We start from the raw sequence: 20,564 nt of genomic DNA on the forward strand, positions 1-20,564 counted from the left end.
AAGGGATAGACAGAATGGATGTGGATAGACTATTTCCGTTAAGAGGAGGAAAGATTAAAACAAGAGGACATGAGTTAAGAATTAAGGGGCAGAGGTTTAGAGGTAACATGAGGGGGAACTTCTTTACTCAGAGAGTGGTAGCCGAGTGGAATGAGCTTCCGGGAGAAATAGTGGCGGCGGAGTCAATTGTATTATTTAAGAAAAGGTTGGACAGGTATATGGATGAGAAGAAGATGGAGGGTTATGGGCATTGTGCAGGGAGGTGGGACTAGAAAGGGGTGTTTGGTTCGGTGCGGACTAGAAGGGCCTAATGACCTGTTTCCGTGCTGTAATTGTTATGTTATGTTATGTTTTTAGTGCATGAAAAGTCAAAGTCAGGTGGAGTCTTTGGTTCATTGATCATTCAGGAATCTGATGTTAGTTATAAAGTTATATATATAGTTTTATATATATGGTTACTATAGTGCAAGAAAAAAAATGTGGTGTTACAATTGTACAAACAGTCCTTTTAAGGTGTCAGAACCTTATCTATGATTAGTGTACAAAGGGGAAGTTCAAGAGCTTGTTAGCCATTGAAAGAAACTGAACCTAGAGATGCTTCAGCCTTCTATTCCTTCTACTGAAAGGTAGCATTGAGAAAAGGTTGTGAACAGGTTGATGGGGTCCTTTATGTTGTTGGCAGCCTTGTAATGTTTTATTTATCATTTTAATATAATTAACAATCAACAATTGTACCAAATGTAAAACATCAAGAAAAGCCCTCCCCTCTATGTCCTATTAAACAGAGAAAGAATGAAGAAAAAAAATCCCATTGTCAGTGCTTCAATAAAATATATGGAGACACAATTATAACATAGTATTAAAATCTTTACACAGGTCTACAGGCTAGCCAGTAGCGATCGTAACCCTATATTGGCACCAATGAGGTACCTATAAAGCTCTAAATAAGGCTGCCAGATTTTTAGGAAGGTGTTATATTCTTTTCTGAGATTGTATGTAACCTTTTCAAGTGGGATGCAACTATTTATCTCCGAAGACTCCCTATCCACGAATAAATGGGAGTCAGACTTTCATGTTACTGCTATGCATTTCCTGGCCACACATAAGGCAATTTCTGTGAATTTAATTTGAAGATTAGTTAGTAATCTACCAACTGCAGTAAAGTTCCCCAGAAGACAAAGCTCTGGGTCTATTGAGGTGACTCCCATGAGCTTGGTCAGGGTGTCACAGAGGTCATACAGAAGGGCCTCACCTTCATGCAAAGCCAGATAGGATGTATAAAGGAGCCAACCTCTACACCACATCTAAAACACATCTCTGATAATTCAGGTTTATATTAGTGTAACTTCTGTAGGGAGAGGTACAGTTGATAGAGAAAATTATAATGAACCAATCTATGCCTGGCATTGATAGTAGCTAATATTCTTCCTGACAGAAATCTGACCAAAGTTGTTCGTCATTTGTTGTGTCTCCCATCTCGCCCTCAAACCTGACTTTGGGCTCTCATTCAACAATAAAAATTACATTCTAGAAATAAACATATACATTTCCTTCATGGAGTAGTTTCTCCTTTTCAGTGAGTCTCCGTAGAGTCATTTCAGGGCCCAAATTGGCCCTAAGGAAGGATTGCAACTGAAGGTAATAAAAAAAGGTCTTATTGGACAAGTAATATTTCTTCCTCAGCTGTTCAAATAACATGAAAAGTCCTTTTTCAATAGACAATAGTGCAGGAGTAGGCCGTTCAGCCCTTTGAGCCAGCACCACCATTCAGTGTAATCATGGCTGATCATTCTTGCCTTCTCCAAGTATCCCTTGACTCTGCTATCGTTAAGAGCTCTATCTAATTCTTTCTTGAAAGCATCCAGAGAATTGGCCCCCACTCCCTTCTGAGGCAGAGCATTCCACAGATCTACAACTCTCTGGGTGAAAAACTCTGTTCTAAATGATCCCTTATTCTTAAACTGTGGCCTCTGGTTCTGGACTCCTCCAACATCTGGAACATGTTTCCTGCCTCTAGTGTGTCCAGTCCCTTAATAATTTCATATGTTTTAATCAGATCCCTTCTCATCCTTCTAAATTCCAGTGTACGCAAGCCCAGTCACTCCGATCGTTCAACATATGACAGTCCCACCATCTCGGAATTAACCTTGTGAACCTACATTGCACTCCCTCAATAGCAAGAATGTCCTTCCTCAAATTTGGAGACTAAAATTACACACAATACTCCAGGTGTGGTCTCACCAGGGCCCTGAACAACTGCAGAAGGGCCTCTTTGCTCCTATACTCAATTCCCCTGGTTATGAAGGCCAACATGCCATTAACTTTCTTCACTGTCTGCTGTACTTCCTTTCAATAACTGATAAACAAGGACACCTAGATCTCGTTGTAGTTCCCCCTTTCCTTAATTGATACTTTTTCCTAACTTTTCATCGAAGACAGCTTTTGTCCTAAAGGTATCTTTGATGACAATCCTCTTTTCAGTCCAGAGCCTCCACAAGTCTCACCCAATGTTTTAACCAAGTGTTTTAAGAAGGGGTTATCTGTTCTGCTGGCTATAAATTCTGGAATTCCATCTATACATGAAATCATTATACACTTTCTCTTTCAGAGAGTGCAATCCAATTTGTACCCAGGCGGGGATATCGTCCCTCTCAAAAAATGAAGCAGAGGATCTCATTTGGGCTGCCAAATAATACTTTTTGAAATTAAGCAACTGGATGCCTCTTAACGTGTAATCCCTTGCTAACTTTTCCATGGATATTCTAGGTACCTTACAATTCCAAATAAATTGCCCAACATGCTTATTAAGGGCTTTAAAAAGATTTGAGGAAGTGGAATTGGCAAGCACTGGAAAAGGTACTGCAATTTGGCAATATATACAGCTGACCCTGCCAATTATAGTGATGGGTAAGTTCATCCACCTACTCAAGTCTTGTTCAATTTTACTAAGTAGCGGGAGGTGATTGAGTTTGTATGAATTCTGGAGATCCTCACCCTCTATTATTCCAAGGTATCTGATGCCACCCAAGAGCCATTTGAATGGACTTGTTTGCTGATACTCAGTGTGATCAAAATTTGTTAGTGGGATGATATCAATTAACATTGTATCCTGAAACTTCACCATAAGTTTTAATAGATTCGATAATTTACTAAGGGAATTGATGGGATCTGTTAAATATAGGATTACATATTCTGTCGTAAATTGATTTTGTGGCTTGCCTAACCCACCATAAAACCTTTTATCTCCGGATCCTGTCTAATTGTCTCTGTCAAGGGCTCAATAGCCAAGACAAAAAGTCCCAGAGACAAGGGGCAGCCCTGCCCACTCGACCTGCTCAAAGGAAATGGTGCCGAGATCTGTCTATGAGTGGTGACCCTAGTTTCGGGTCTGTAATAAGGAGTTTTAACCGAATTAATGAATAGTCGCCCAAATCTGAGCTTGGAAAATACTCCAAATAAATACGGCCATTCAACCTGTCAAAGGCTTTTTCAACATCCAGGGCCACAGTGACACTCAGTTCAGACTTAGATTGATAATATTAAAGAGCCTACATAGGTTGTTGGGTGACTGACAATTCAAAAGCCACTCTGGTCTGGATTTATTAATTTCAGCAAGTATTGGCCAAACCTGTTAGCCAGTGATTTAGGAATTAATTTGTAATCTGAGTTTAGTAATAAAATGGGTCTTGTATAAAGGCAAAATCAGTTTCAATTTTTTGCAAGTGTGCCAAGACTCATTTCTTTTTAACCATTCCATTCAGCCCATTCACATTAAAGCTAACAAATTAATAATAATCACATATATACATATATATATATATATATATTTATATACCAAAGTGTTATGACCTCGTAAAATCTCCAGACAAATAAAAATATCTCGTGAAAAAGTAGCAAAAAATCGAATAAGGTACTGACACAGTTGTCAAATTTAAAAATAAGACTAAGAATAAAAATAAATATAAAAAACTTTCCCTCCCTCCTCCTAATGCCGACTGCTGAACACTCGGTGTTACCTCCCTCATTAAGTTGGGATGTGCATTCTGCAATCACTAAATGCAGCATATCTAACTAACTTAAATATTTTTCCCAGCCTAGCCCAGGGCTCCTATATAAAAAATATAAACTATTATATAAGATTATTCAATTTTGAATACAACATTGTTATTTTAAAAAAATGCTCAACTCAGGAACAGTTACTGTGAAAACCAGTCACCATTAAAAAAAACTAGTCAGTTTAAATTGGTTCAGTTTGGAATTTGCTTATCTATTATAAGTGGAAGAAGTGACTACAGACTACAGTTTAAGGCACAAAACCATGGCACAGTTTAAGGCACATATTCTCGGTAGTTTGTGAGAACCGTGACTGCCTATCCAATTTTCCTCCACCTGCTCTTGCTCACTGTTTCATTTTCCTCCTGGTCAATTATGCAAGAGTGTCATAGTGTCCCCAGACGCCTTGAAGAACCTCTTCCTTCCATCAGGGTGAGGCAAGGCAAATGGGATATTCTTAGGCTGGAGCTCCTTCTTTAGCTAGTCAAACTCCCTGCTGCACACAGGTTGGGAAAAAATAACACTGGCCTGTTGTCATACATAATGGGACCCTTGTCTTCTCTCGCTCACTGGACCTGATACCTCAACAGAGGTATCAGGACATGTCTTGTCTCTGGCCTACAGGCGTGCCAGGTGCAGAGACTCAATGGGCCCTTTTAATCACTATTAGTTCGCTTAAGTATTCTTATCCCAGATTGTCTGGGATCCAGCTTTTAAAAAAATTCTATGGAATCCGTTCCCTCAGAGCCTTCCTTCAGGTTAACTATATGGACAATATTATATCTGCTGTAATTTTCTAGCTAGTCCACTTTTCCCACCAGAAAGTCATTTTCCTTCCCTAGAGTCTCAAGGGAGGAGTCAATCTCTATTATTTGGTCTTATATTGTCCCGATGCGCTCCTCTGCATTAGCCACTCAGATGGTCATCTGGTTGAACATTAAGTTCTCAGATGGACTGATAAATCTCCTCCATTTTGGCATCTAATTTTGTTAGAGAGTTTGTTACCTCTTTGAATCTCCTAAACGAGGATATGTAAACCCCCTTCCTTCAGTAGTTGCTCCTGAGCTGGACCCTGTGCCAGGGATGGAGCTCTCTGAAGACCTTGAAGTTTTTGCAGAAGCCATCTTACTGTTTTGCCGACGTCCCTTTGCTGAAATGGATTCCACTATCAAGGCTGGATTCTGGTCAGGAATTGATGTTTAATTCCTCATTTGATGCTCATCCTCTAGGTATATAACTAATTTAAAGGTGATTTAAAGTGTTTTTAATGGTTTTAAACAGTTGCCATTTTGCTGACATCCTGTTGCTGGATGAACTTCACAATTAGGATGAATTCTAGTCAGTACCTGTATTTCTTTGTTTGATTCTTCGTTTCTTGCTCTTAGTTTAGATGTTCAGCTAGTTTAAAGGAAATTTTGAGCATTTTTAACAGTGGTTAACTGAATTCTTCTGAGGAGCCCCAGGGCTCACGTCCTTCTATCTCTGCTGCATCACATGACCCCCCCCCCCACCCCCCGCTCCCCTCTTTAGTTTCTTCTGATCATTGGCAGGCAGCACAGGAAATAATTCCAAGGAGTGCATCTGAACAGACCAATAAAAGAATTGCTATCCAATGAGCATTTCATCCCATATCCCAAAGACATGTGGGTTGGTAGGCTAATTAAGCACTGTTACATGCTTCTTGTGTGTAGTTGAGGCATAGAATCTAGGGTTGAAAGAGGGAATTTATTGGGAAAGTAGAATGAATAAAATAGGTTAGGCTAAGGTTTGCCACGATCACGTACTTATCTGGATTGAGAACAATCCCAGTCACCGCTGATAACATAACCAAAGCGATCCGCAGGAGCAATAGCGCGTATACGCGGGTGAGTTAAGTGTCACTGTATGGGTGTTGGATTTCAGATTCAGGAGGAGAATGAGAGCCTCAGGTTCACCCATGTGGCGGTCAGAGAGATGTGGCTGGGTGGCGTTTGGGGAGTTGAAGAATGCAATGTTGTGTCTGAAGAGAATAAAGAAAGTCAACCCATTGTGAGCTGAAAGAAACAAGTGAGCGTATTCTGTAATTGTTTGTAAACTGGGCCAAAACAGTGCCATTACCAACGGTGACCCTGTGAGTGCACAGTACCTTCTAGTTTAAAACAGATAGTGATGAGGATAAACCCCTTACAGGAGAAGACGAGGAGGTCAAACTGGAGATTCCTCACCTTTTTATTAATAGTGCACCAGTGTGGTTCACGATCTTTGAGGCATGTTTCCCCACCCTCAGTGTGACAAGTCAGAAGACGAAATATGGTTTACTTGTGGCGTAACTTCCAGAGCAGATTGCAAGTGAAGTGGAAGATGTGTTAGTGGATCCAGGTAGTAATTTCCCATACAAAAAGCTTGAGGCTGCTATTCTGTGGCGTACTCATCCATCTAGGAAGAATCGTATTGTTGAATTAGTAGCAGATGACAGCCTAGACGACAGGCGACCAATACAGATGTTGAAGAGATGGCGCAGGCTAGGCTAGTAAGAACAGACCCTGTTGAAAGCAATTGTTAGAAACAAAGGTTCCTTCGAAGTTTACTTCATCATGTTTAAGGACATTTGATGAATGTCCACCTCAATCAGTGGGCAGATCATGCTGACCTCATTATGTCCACGACTTCTGCAATGAAGATAGAAGGATTGGCTACTTCCCCTAGTCAGCAGGAGCAAATAGAGCTGGAACAGCTGCTTATTGCACCTTGTCAAATCCCAGAACCTTATGAATCATAAGCAGTTCCAGAACCTTCACAATCGAAGATAACTGAGTTGGAGCAGCAAATGGCAGCATTGACTACGCAGGTTCAGGCTGTGGACACGCAACAGAATTATTTTCGTCGACCTAGTTGGAATCATGGTGGTCAATGTCGTGGCGGAGGTAATAGAGACATCTGCTGCCCATGGACTCATCGGCTGCCATCTCTTCCTCGTGGATTGTCTCTCGGGTGTTCAATTTCTTGTCGATTCCGGTGCAGAGAATTCTGTGGTCCCTTCAACTGCTAAGGGATGCAAACACCCTAATATGTCATGTGTTCTTTGAGCTGCAAATGATTCTCATATTCAAGCATATAGCCAAAGGTCACTCACATTAGATTTCAGTCTCAATAAACCTTTTCGCTAAGTTATCACAGTTGCAATTATGGCAAATTCCATTTTGGGAGTGGATTTCTTGTCATTTTTTTTTGATGTTGGTGGATATAAAAAATCACTATGTTGTAGACCACAGCTCTTGTGTGCAAGTGCACTGTATTTGTCATTCCTCCAATATCGTCAGCCTGATTAGCCTTCAGCTTGGCTCCTGTCCTTTCTGAGCCTTGCACAAGTGTTTCCCTCACTTAGTGACCCCATCGTATCACCCTACAGACATTAAACATCCTGTAATCCACCATATAGAGACACGGGATCCTCCGGTTGCAGCACTAGCTTATAGATTACTCATGGACTATTTTAAAATTGCAAAATTGGAATTCAATTACATTTCAAGCATTGGGCAAACCCCGCAGATCTGAAAGCTGCATATGGTTCTGAAAAAAATCTCCTGGGGATTGGCAGCCTTGTGTTGATTATCATGCCCTGAACAATTCCATTGTGCCTGACCGATACACATTCCCAATTTACAAGACTTCTCAGCAAACCTCCACGGCAAACATGCATTTGCGAAAATAGATCTAGTATGTTATAATATCCGATCGAATGGGGAGCTTGCGGTCAGTCTTCGAAGAACCATGGAGAAATACTTTTCTTTGAATTCATCGTCTTATCATATTAATAATTTTATTTCATTTTAATCATCTTAATTTTGGTTTAACTGTTTAAAGAAGAATGCTTTGTTATTCATCATATGAAAATCTCAATGCAAAGTTATGCAAAATACTTATATCAACGAATTAAAGCTACTTACAGCTGAAAATACGGTTCGTATTGGAGTGTTAAGATAGTCATTCGGAATATCGTCGCTTATGTTTCTGTGAAGATGACATGTTTTGAAATTGGGAAATACGAGAGATTGGAAAGTGTCATCTACAGAACATGATTTATAACAGATTCCAATTGAGCCTCCTGATGTCACCAAGATGGCAGTAATTACCCCTTTTGGCACATTTGAGTTTCTGAAAAGGTCATTCGGTCTATGAAATGCAGTTCAGACATTCCAGTAGTTTATGGACCATGTAATTGTTGGCCTCGAATTTGTATTTGTTTATATCGGCGATATTTATTTTGCGAGTGTGAATGAAGTGGAGCATAAGTGTCACCTTATCTTGTTTCAGAGGCTTGATGAATTTGGTATTGTGATCACTCCCAATAAGTGTATTTTTGGCCCTGCTGATTTCATATTTTTGGGACATAGAGTATTATGGTATTTTGCCCAATGAATCGAAAGTGCAGGAGATTCAAGAACTTCCTTCACACGTTATGTTTTTTTAGGCATGATGAATTTTTATTGTTGTTCCTGCTGAATGCCACAGCATCTCTATTGTCTCTTACTGAAAAATTAAAAGGAACCGATACGTCCGTTTCCAAAAGACCATTAACTTTGGGAGATGATTGCATGCATGTTTTCAACAATGCGAAGACTGCACTTGTGAATGCCACTATGCTTGTACATCAAAAGCCCAACGCCTTGCTCTCTCTTACCACAGATGGATCTGTCAGTGCTGTGAGAGCAGTTCTAGAATGAGTCCATGGGCAATTGGAACCTCTGGCGTTTTTTTAAGCCAAATTGTCACTAGATTAGACATAGTACCTTTGGTTGAGAATTCTTAGCCATTTATCTCACAGTGAAACATTTCCACTTTTTATTGGAAGGTTGTCCTTTCACCATTTATACAAACCACCAGAATCTTACAAGCACACATCTCTACTCATCCTGAGAAATTCGACACCAGGACTTAAAATTTTCATCGGACATGCGGCAAATCCTAGGAAAAATGAATGCCATGGCTGATGCTCTGTCCAGACGTGACATTGACACTTTACATACTGCCATCAATTTCATCGACATGATCACTGATCTCGTCTGGTATCGCCAGATCAACGCTGGTCTCCATCTTCAAGATGTGACTCTGGATGAGTTGGATGAAATGCTAGTCTGCGATTTTTCCACAGGAAGGCCTAGGCCTTTTGTGCCAGTAGCTATGAGGAGGGATCTATCTCATCCTGGTAGAAGGGCAGTAATCAAATTGATTACTGAATGTTTTACCTGGTCTCACATTAAACTCGATTATGGGAAAGGACCTGCCTGCCATGTCAATGCTCTAAAGCAGTGGTTCTCAACCTTTTTCTTTCCACCCACATCCCACTTTAAGTATTCTCTATGCCATAGGTGCTCTGTGCTGAGTAAGAGATTGCTTAAGATGGTATGTGGGTGGAAAGAAAAATGTTGAAAAACCACTGTTTTAATTGTACCTAATTGATTCGTTATGTGCACGGTTTCATAACTCCAAAGGAAATGGGCCTATGATAATTTTTCTCAAGCAAAATATTTCAGTAACAATTGGGTCTAGAGCAGTCATTCTCAACCTTACCTTCCCACTCACATACCACCTTAAGCAATCCCTTACTAATCACAGAGCACTTATGGCATAGGTAATATTTAAAATGGTCTGTGAATAGAAAGAAAAAGGTTGAGAACCACTGCTTTAAAGTCTCCAGACACATGAAATCCTAGCTGAGGGATTTTGTTGTTCTGGATTTCCCGTTTCCAGCACATGGACCTGGACTAGGTAGGCCCGCTTCTGCCATTTCAGGAATATACATATCTGCTAGCATGTGAGGACCAGACTACCAGGTAGCAGAAGGCCATTCCTGTCACTGACATCTCTGCAGAAATGATCGCTTAGGTTTTCGTGGATTATTGGATTCCATCTTTCAGTGTTCCATTCATTATTACAAGAGACTGAGGGTCTCAGTTCGAGTCAGTGTTGTTCCGAGCTCTCACTGATCTTCTGGGCATTATCTGTAGTCACACTACGGCTTACCATCCGTAGACCAACAACCTCATTGAGCATTTCCATCAAAAAATTGAAAGCAACATTGAGAGCAAGTGGCGATGCATCTATGAAGTTCTCCTTGGCGTGCGTACTGCTGTTAAGGCAGATCTTGGATGTTCAGCATCTAGTATATGGCAATACGCTGATGGTGGAGGGGAAGCAGTTTTTCCTGAACCTGATGTTACAAATCTTGTGGCAGCTATAGCTCAAGACATTGACTCCCAGGAACTTAAATTTGCTCACCCTCTCCACCTCTGATTCCCTGATAATCACTGGATCTTACACTTTTGGTTTTTCTTTTCTAAAGCCAAAAATCAGCTCCTTGAATTTTATTTTGTTCGGTGTGAGGTTGTTGTTCGTACACCATTCAGCCAGGTTTTCAATCTTATTCCTGTGTGCTGACTCATCTACTCTTTTTATACAACCTATTATTGTGGATTCATCTGCAAATTGTAGATGGTGTTATTGTTCTACTGATCTATACAGTCATACATGTACAGTGAGTAGAGCAAGGAGGCTCAGAATGTAGCCCTGTAGTGTTCATTGGTACTGATGGAGATTGTTGAGGAGAAGTTCTTACCAAGTCTGGAGGTGAGAAAATCCAGGATCGAATTACACGGTGGGGTATTGAGGCCCAGGTCTTGTTGGCTGATCAGTTTTGAGGGATGATGGTATTAAATGCTGAACTGTAGTTGATAAAGAGCATACTGATGTATGCATTTTTGCTGTCCAGGTGTTCCAAGGCTTTGTGATATGGCATTTGCCGTAGAACTGTTTTTGCAGTAGGCAGATTGGAACGGATTCATGTCAGCTCTCAGACAGAAGCTGATATTCTTCAACATCAATGTGGATGTGAATGTGAGTGCCTACTGGGTCAGTAGTCATTTAGGCAGAATACCACACTCTTCTTGGCCACCATTATGACTGAGGTCTGTTTGAAACAGGTGGGTACCACGCCCTCCCTGAGTGAGACTTTGAAGTTTTAACACTGGCACTGGGAAACATCCTAACTGCTGGTTTGCCCCAAAGACTTCACTCGTCAAATCGCACTGCTACCTCCCCTCCTAATTCAATTAAACCTACATTTTTCCCTCATCACCCCTACCACCATCTCATTTGGGACTCTGTGCCAAAGTTCGATTTCACAGTACTGCAATGAAGTGTGCTTGCGTGAGTCAACGTGTTTGAGGTTATGTCAGAATATTGGAGTCCTAGAATCATTCAGCACAGAAAAATGCCCTTCAGCCTACCTGATCCATAACCCCACTTTACCCCATTTACACTCATCCTACTTGCCTACATTAGAGGCGTGTCTTGTTTCTTTAAGTGTCTGCTCAAATGCCTCTGAAAGGCAGTAATTCTGTAATGTCCTGCTTTTAAAATTACCTTTGTACAACTGCAAGGCATTTTGCAAGTAACACTTGGAGTAGAAACTCTGATTTTTAGTTGTAAGCTTCCAATAAAATAAATACAACGAATCATCTCCAATCACTGCAAAAAAAGGAAAATTTATCCTTTGGTTTCATGACTTACTTTGATGAGAACAGTGGTGTCAGCATCTGGGCACCATTCTATACATTTGTTTTAACTCAGCATGAAGACATAGCACCAATAAGGACTAAATTACATAAGTAAAATAAAATTAATTTGGTCTCCAGCCATAGGAGACTGCAAATGCTGGAATCTGGAGCAACAAATAATCTGCTGGAGGAACTCTGCTGGGTCGAGCGCCATCAGTGGCAGAAAAAGAATGGTCAGCGTTTTAACTGGAGCCTTTCATTGTCTTGGTGAAAGATTCTGGCCCATTGAGTTCCTCCAACAGATTGTTTTGTGCTCCAGATATCAGTGTCTGCAACAATCTCCTGGGTTTCCTATAACCTATTCTCCCATACTTAGTCAACTCCCCTTCACCCACCTACGGAGGCCATTTGACCTCCTGCCACATCTTTCAGCTGTGGGGTGGGGGGGGGGGGAGAACCAGAAGAAGTGCAGCAGTCACAGGGAGAACATGCAAACTTCACACAAACAGCACCAAAGATCAAGGTCGAACCTGAGTCTTTGTAGTGTCATATCTCTCTATGGCTTTATGATCTATAACCTCCCCCTCCACACAAATGAGGTGTTGGATTCCTTCTCCTCTCCAGTTTTAGTTCTCTCTCTCTCTCTCTCTCTCTCTCTCTCTCTCTCTCTCTCTCTCTCTCTCGTACTCTGTGTTTCCTCCCCTAGAGAGACAAAGAAGAGCTAAATGTGCATTCAGATCTACTGGTGATCATCCCCTAAACTACATAGAGATGGGAGATGGTCTGTGCTGGATGATGTGATGAGGACAGAAGGATGATATGAAAAGTAAGAGATGATGTGGTGAGATTGCCTTGGGATGCGTTAGAATGCAGAGGTGCACACTGAAGATCAACTGCAATCACCTGTTCCGACCACTCCACTCTGCATCAAAAGCCTGTGGGTTAAGTCCCAGCCTATAGCCCTAAGCCCATCCATAAAGACTGGGTGCCCCTAATGCAGTAACAAGGGAACACTGCCTCATCAGAGGTGTGGTCTTTCACCCACCCTCTCAAGTAGACAGAAGAGATGTTATGGCTTGGTTTGAGAAACACAGAGGATTTTCACCGTATCCAATTCAGCCAATAAATCATATCCAGCTCATGTTCATTGCGGGATCTTGCTCTGTGCATATTGGCTCCTGAAGATCCAACTAGAGTGACAATACATAAAATAATGTGAGCATTCCAGCCTGACTACAGAGCAGGAAAATTACCATTTAAATGCAAGGTTTTTTTGGACTTACAAATAAATATTGCAGCACTTTTAACAATTTTCTGGACTAACTTACATGATCCTGACACAGCCTCCTTTAATTTCCTCTATATCCTTCATTAAACATTGTAGAGTCTGTCCTTAGAAATTAATTATTTCCCCCAAGATACACCAGTGCATTGATTAGATTAAAGATTAGGAAGGCAGAGCTTCTAGTGCAGTCAACAAGAGGGTGATAAGCTTTCAAATATTAATGAATCAAAAATGTAGGAACTTTACAAATGATGCATAAATTCAGCATGGTGTTGCATATTTCCCTTCTTCTCTTGTCTTCACTGGCCATGAATGTGAATTAAGTTGTTCACAAGCCATAACATATCCATAATTCATAATACTCTCTGACATAGAAATGTTCTTTTTGAATTGTAAATGCACCATCCTTCCAGATTCAAAGAAATGCATTACAGTTCTTGAGGAAACACATATTGTTCATCTGATGAATGTGTGAGTAAATCAGAGAGGTTACATATGGAGAAAGAAGGGCCCCATTGTCTGGAATAACACCAAACATGAAAAACATGGAGGGCCGGAAAAGACCAGCTCGCCCATCAAGCTTGCCCCATGTGTGGGACAGCATGGTGAGATGTGTCTGCACACTTATCACCCTGCTGTCATCTTGTGACAGGAGAAGCAATATGACCAATAAGTGAAAGAAAATACCAGCCCAGTTAGCATAGCGGTTGGTGTGGCAATCCTTGAGTGCTCCAGTTTCCTCCCTCCCTTCAAAGAAAATGGACAGGGTTGGCAAGTTAATTGGGCGTAATTGGGCAACATAGGTTTTACAGCAGGAATTGCCTTGTATCATGTTGTAAATACATTTTTAATTTTTAATTTAAAAATTATGGGGACTCACTCAGTTGATCCCTCTCTTTTAATCTACTTTGCTTCTATCTGATGGTCCCCACATAGATGAGGAGAAGAAAGAAGGTCACCAACAGGTAGCCACATATATCCTCCATCCTAAAAAATCTCTTCAAAAAGCCCCTTGGGTCTTGTATGTGAAGTTTGCATTTTTGAAAGGACAAACCAAGAAAGGACATACATGGTAAATGGTCTGGCACCAAGGAGTGTGGTAGAACAGAGAGACCTAGGAATACAGATATATAATTCCCTGAAAGTGGCGTCAGAGGTGGACAGGGTTATAAAGAGAGCTTTTGACATATTGGCCTTCATAAATCAAAATATTGAGTACAGGAGTTGTGATGTTATGATAAAGTTGTTTAAGACATTAGTGAGGCCAAATTTAGAGTATTGTAAGCAGTTTTGGTCACCAAACTACAGAAAAGATATCCATAAGATAGAAAGAGTGCAGAAAAAATTTACTAGGATGTTGCATGGACTTCAGGAACTGAGTTAAAGGGAAAGGTTACACAGGTTAGGATATTATTCCCTGGAGAATAGAAGAATGAGGGAAGATTTGACAGGTATTTAAAACTATGTGGGGGATAGACAGAGTAAATGTAGATAGGCTTTTTCCATTGAGGGTAAGTGAGATGCAAATCAGAGGACATAGGTTAAGAGTGAAAGGGGAAAAGTTTAGGGGAACCTCTTTCCAAAGAGTGATGGGAGTGTGGAATGACCTGTTAGCTCATTAACATTTAAGAAGAACTTCGACAGGTACATGGATGGGAGGGCAATGGAGTGGGTGTAGGTCAGTGGGACTAGGCAAAAAAAATTGTCTGGCACAGACTAGAAGGGCTGAATGAGCCTGTTTCTGTGCTGTAATGTTCTATGAGGAAACATATGGGAGGTGTTTGTACTCTAATAAGGATACCCTGGGTGAAATTTGCCACCTGCCACAATTACAAACTTGGAGCATGGAAAAGACTGCATTTCCATTGGTTGTCAGGGATATTTTTATATCAGGAATATTATGGCACTTTCAGGATGTTGCTGAAGATTATGTTGCTTCTTTCTGCCTTCTTGTGCATGAAGGAGATATTAACAGTCTAAAACGAAGGACAATGGGCAGTACTGTTTTGAGAGCTTTAATTGATTCTGTCTACACTGTTTTTCCTGGGGGGTGGAGGAGGGGGGGGGGGGTGAATTCTGGATCAATGCCACTCTCTGTTTGAAAATACTTTACCCTCACATTCTGACCGTTTTCTTTCACCATGTGCCCCCTGGTGCTTAAACCATGCAGTAATGGGAACACCTTCCATCTCTCTAAACCAGACAAGTTCTCTTCTCCTCTGTCAACAACCTTCCTTGTTACAAACCAAGCAATCTAGATTTCTTTAGTCTACCCTCTGAGCTGAAGACTCTTCCTGGAACCATTCCAATAAATTGCTCTGCAACTTCCTCAGAGCCATCTTACCGTTTCTTAAAAGAAGATACGTCAGCTTAAAACCACACTTACAGTCAAGGAGAGTTTATTTCTTGAACAGCCCTTGTAATGTTTAAATATACTTTTTAATACTAAATCCTGCCCATTTGTTTTCTGTGACACTACACTTTACACTCTTTTGTTATTGTAACAATTTTGTTTTCATTCTTGCACTATTTGTATCACAGTAGAAGTCAGAAAATCTGGACTGCTCAGGGATTGGGTCAGTCCGGATTTTCGAATCTTCCAGGTTCTCGGGTAGTACCTCTAAAATTCAAATTTTATAGGAATAAACAAAAGATGAACAGGTCAAATTTGATAGTTTATTCATTAGCAAATACAGCATGTTTCATTTATCAAAATGAGCAGTTTTAAAGAAAAATAAAAATGCCACTTGGTGCTTATGCATGCACACACACAAACAAAAGCCCACTAAATTTTAACATTTTGGGTGGTTTCAAAAAGTCCAGATTCTCAGAAAGTCCACATTTTTGGACTTCTATTGTATCAAATCAGACTTCTTCTCTGAATCTCTCAGAAAATGAAACAATAAACAATTTACTTTGATCCAAGGGTAATGATCAGACTTGAAGGAATGCTTCATTGTACCCTGAATAATTTTTAATAAAGATTCATCAGAATCTCTGTGTTTTTGTCTCTCACCATACATTTATGCACCTACTCTACATCTGGTTGGATGCCACCCACCAGGCACATTGAGCTTCTTGCTTGTAGGACCCTAGGTCCACACTCCAAACATTGACTGCCGACTGGTCTATTCCGCAGTCTTTTGTTGCGCATCTGTTTAGGTCCCCTACAGAGAAAGGAGATCTTGCCAGCATCTGAAAACCTTGAAGTCCACACTGGCCCTTTCCCCACTCTTTGCCCGATCAGGTTTATTTCCTACATCCCTGCCTGCGCCTACTCCATTCTTTTTACCAGATCCAATCAAACTTTAATTGCAAGCCGGTCGTGATGTGGGCTCCACTGTTGCAGCAAGTAGCCAACGCCCAATACATCAGGTTGTGATTCTTAGATGTGTTTCTTTTAATCATCATGAATGTCTTTTGTCTTAACTCTCCAAAGCTTTGTCATAAATTCTTCACCTGTTCATACTTCTTTGGAAGGAAAGGTTTGCAGCTTGAAAATATTATACTTAATAACATACATCTGAAACAATGTAGATTGAGGCCATGCAGCCCATCATATCCATGCTGGCTCTGAGAGGATCTATTCCATCATTCTCATTTCCCTTCATTGTATTCCTGCACCTTTGCAGCTTCTCTCTCACACATGCCCATCAACTTCCCTATTGTTTCTTTCTCGCGTAACTTGCTCTAAGAAGCAACTTACAGTTGCCAACTAATCTCCTAGCATGTCCTTGAGATATCTGAAGTCTACATAGTCACATGTGAACTCCAGACAGCACCCAAGGTCAGGATCGAACTGAGCTCCCTGGAGCTACAGGCAACACCACTACCCACTGCACCATCATCCCACCCAAACTCAAAGCTCACGTGGCAAGCTTTTGGTTAAACCAGCATGCGAATGATGTGATTTGAAGATGTCAGTTGAAGAAAATTGGAGAAAACTCTCTAACTTTCCTTTGAATGGTGGAATGGAATTTTTCCTGCATTGTAGGGTAGGGAGAATTTGCTTTCCTGGAAATCAGGACCTATTGTGATTTTTTTGCCTCAAAGTAGAGTCATGAAAAATGAGATAAAAAAAATACACCTTGCATTTATTTTTTCCCTGTAATAATTCTGTTAGGGCAAATTTTACATTATATACACATGCAAATCAATACCATGTAAAAGTCGACTCCTTATTTTGGCCCAAAAATCTGGTTGCCTGTCCACCAGAGATCTCGAAACAGAGACTGCAGACTCACGTCTAGGCCCTGGCCGCTCATCCAATTGAGCTCCCACCTGCACGTCTTCTTCTCATCTGTTTTTGGGCATCGCTGACAAGTGACGCACTCCAGTGCTGTAGTTTTCTTTGACTCTTGTTCTGTGTTCCTTTATCTGGCACTAGGCACTGCAGCAAGATGAATGTTGTTCAGTCCATTAGCAGAGAGATCAGTACCCCTGCTGTTTCTCATGCAGGTTTCATCTTTTGAAACTGACACCACAAAATGATCTGTGTGATGAGAAAACACTTGAGAAGGAACTCCAGTGGAAGCAGCAGAAAACTCTGTATTCAGGTCACTGTCTTTTCTCAGCATATCCATGAACTTCCTCGTCTTCAGGAAAGAGAGGCTAGCTCATAAAATATTTCAATGGAGAGCAGGAGTCCACCATTCAATCAGGCCATGGTAGAAACTCACGTGAATAGGGTGGTGAAGAAGGCTTTTAGTATGCTGGCCTTTATCAATCATTGCATGGAATATAGGAGTTGGGAGGTGATGTTGAGATTGAATAAGACGTTGGTGCGGCCTAATTTGGAGTTCTGTGTGCAGTTCTGGTCGCCTAATTATAGGAAGGATATAAACAGAGTGGAGAGAGTGCAGAGAAGGTTTACCAGAATGTTGCCTGGGTTTAAGCATCTGGAGTATGGGGAGAGATTGGACAGATTGGGTCTTTATTCTTTGGAGCGTAGAAGGTTGAGAGGGGATTTGATAGAAGTATTTAAGATTATGAAAGGGATAGACAGAATGGATGTGGATAGACTATTTCCGTTAAGAGGAGGAAAGATTAAAACAAGAGGACATGAGTTAAGAATTAAGGGGCAGAGGTTTAGAGGTAACATGAGGGGGAACTTCTTTACTCAGAGAGTGGTAGCGGTGTGGAATCGTCTTCCGGGAGAAATAGTGGCGGCGGAGTCAATTGTATTATTTAAGAAAAGGTTGGACAGGTATATGGATGAGAAGAAGATGGAGGGTTATGGGCATTGTGCAGGGAGGTGGGACTAGAAAGGGGTGTTTGGTTCGGTGCGGACTAGAAGGGCCTAATGGCCTGTTTCCGTGCTGTAATTGTTATGTTATGTTATGTTATGTTAATTTGATTTCAGCCTCAATTCTGTATTCCCACTGACCACCTTCTTTTCCTGTCTTAAATATTCAAAAACTGTTTCCACCACTGTTTGTTGAAGAGAGATCCAAAAGATACCTCATCTCTGTCTTAAATGAGCAACCCTTTATTTTTAAATAATCCTACTTTTACGTTCTCCAACAAGATGAAACATCCTTCACATGTTTCAGATCAAGTCCACTCTCACTCTTCAGATCAAGCCTTGATGGTCAACCTTTCCTCATCAGTCAACCCACCCAACCAGACCTTCGTCTGGTAAATCTTTTCTGAATCACTCCAGCACACTAACCTCCTGCCAATCCTCTACACTGTATCCCAGACATAAGCTCACCAATTCCATCAAGTAAAAGCTGAAAGAGCTGAAGAAGTCTTTAAACTTATGAAAGGGTATGCTGAGATGAAGGTAGAGAAAGTATTTTTCCTTTGATGTAACACGCAGTCCCCAAATCAAAGAAGCAATTCAGAAACAAGCTCTTACCTTCAAGCGCACTGAGATTGTGTAGTTTGTTATTTCAGTGAGTGCCCAAGAATAACAGTCTGGGTATATTTAAGGGGATGATTGGAACACACAGGAGGAAGAAGGAAATAAACACCAATTTATGTAGAGTCTTAACCAAAGCACACATCCCAATGTGCACCAGGGGAGTTTCAACAAGATGCTGTGGTCAAGTCCAATACATGAATGTGCTGAACTCAGCAGGTCATGCAGCATCCAGAGGAAGTGAAGGATAACATACATTTTGGACATGGGCCTCATCAGGAATAAGAAAAAATAAACAGGCAGACACCTGAATAAAAATGTGGGCAGAGGGGAGAGGAGGAGAGAGGAGGAGGGAGGAAGGTGAGTCAGAGGAGGCCTGTCAACAAAGGTTAACACTAAGCCAATGAGGAATCTCCCATTTTCCACATGATTGGCCCAGTCATGTAACCTCAATGTTACAAGCTAGTTTTCTATATCTATCTTCTCATCTATCTTCTCATCACTGTTTCATCACATTGATGTGACAACACTATAGCCAGCCATGGAGCAGATGATTCACAGTTCCTTGTCAATCATGTCTGGTATCCATTCTGATGCAAAGGACTATGATGCATGTAAATTAGATGATAATAACCTCCACCCACTCCATTTTCCAGAGAAAATTTCCCGCTTTTATCGGGAGATATTGCTACAGTTCTTCTTTGATTTTAAAATGGTCTGTTTTCTGAGTAAATTGACATAGTTTGCCATACAATAGTAAGTTAACTACAAGTTGTTCACACTATGTCACCTCCAAATCTTTAGCTAATGTTGTGGCTATCCCTCAGATTCGAGGATGATAGCCTTCATCCAGTTGATTCACAGAGCAAAGACACCTGTGCATGAATTTGTTTAATGTGTACTTGATATTGCACCCCAAGAAGCACATGATACTTCACAAATCAACCAACTAGTTGCAATGGCAGGAAACTATTACTATTGGAGCTGATGGATTTGTTGCAGCCTTCGTCCGCCTTTACAGCTGTTGAGTTCAGAGTAACTTCATCCGCCTGTTCCACCATTGAGGACTTGATTGGTTTGTTCTTTGTCAGGAACCTCACCCTTGACCTTACAACCATGGGTGAACCTACCAGGAGCATAGCTCCAGATGGCATCACTCTCGGGATCTCAGGACCACATAAGCTTCTCCACCATAACAGGGTGACAATCCACTGATTTACTAATGTAATGTCAGCAATAATGACTCAGTAAAGTAAAAAACAAGAACGGAAAGAATGATTGATTATATTCTAACTTCAATCTGCACAAAAATGAAAATTGTTTTAAAAAAAACATGGATTGTTTCAGTTTACATTCATTGCTTTTCAGCCAGACACAAGCATTTTACACATCATCTGAAATTGTATGAATGTGTGCCTTACCATTTTTAAGCAGACTGAATTTATTATTGAAGATTGAAATAAAAAACAGATTTTCTTTGAATATTCAGCAGTTTATACAACAGATTCTGCATGGCCTTGACAGTTTGTAAAGATTGCTGCATTGTCTTGGGAGTTCATTGTGGTATTGCACAATATGGGCAGTATTCACATACTTACCATACAAAATGTGTGGGCAGCACTTTTACTGTAGCGATTAATGCAACACCTTTACAGCGCCAGTGATGGGGTCTGGGATTCAAATCCCATGCTGTCTGAAAGGAGTTTGTACGTTCTCCCCTTGTCTGCATGGGATTTCCCCAGTGGCTCTGGTTTCCTCCCACCATTTGAAATGTGACAGGGGTGTAAGTCAATTGAGTGCATTTGGCTGGCATGGACCCGTGGTCCAA

Source organism: Narcine bancroftii, chromosome 4 (genome assembly GCF_036971445.1).
Source record: "Narcine bancroftii isolate sNarBan1 chromosome 4, sNarBan1.hap1, whole genome shotgun sequence".
Taxonomy (NCBI): domain Eukaryota; kingdom Metazoa; phylum Chordata; class Chondrichthyes; order Torpediniformes; family Narcinidae; genus Narcine; species Narcine bancroftii.